This window comes from Mus pahari, chromosome X (genome assembly GCF_900095145.1).
Source record: "Mus pahari chromosome X, PAHARI_EIJ_v1.1, whole genome shotgun sequence".
NCBI lineage: Eukaryota > Metazoa > Chordata > Mammalia > Rodentia > Muridae > Mus > Mus pahari.
The window spans coordinates 61,996,538-61,996,784 of NC_034613.1; positions in this window are offsets into that span (position 1 = coordinate 61,996,538).

Sequence of the window (247 nt, forward strand, 5' to 3'; positions counted from 1 at the left end):
CCTAAATAAATGCACATATTTCTAGCTAACTGATTTTTCTTTTTTAAAAATAAAAACAACGAGAGGAGGGACCCGCATCTGGACCCGATCGCCCTGCGCCTCTCCTGCCCAGGAGGGGTGTTCGCCTGGCGGCTGTCCGCAGGCCGTTCCAACACCCAACACCTTTCCTCCCCGACCGAGGAGGGGTGTCCGCCTGGCATCCAGCGCCTTTCCTCACCCGAGGAGGGGAGTGCGCCCGAGAGCAGTA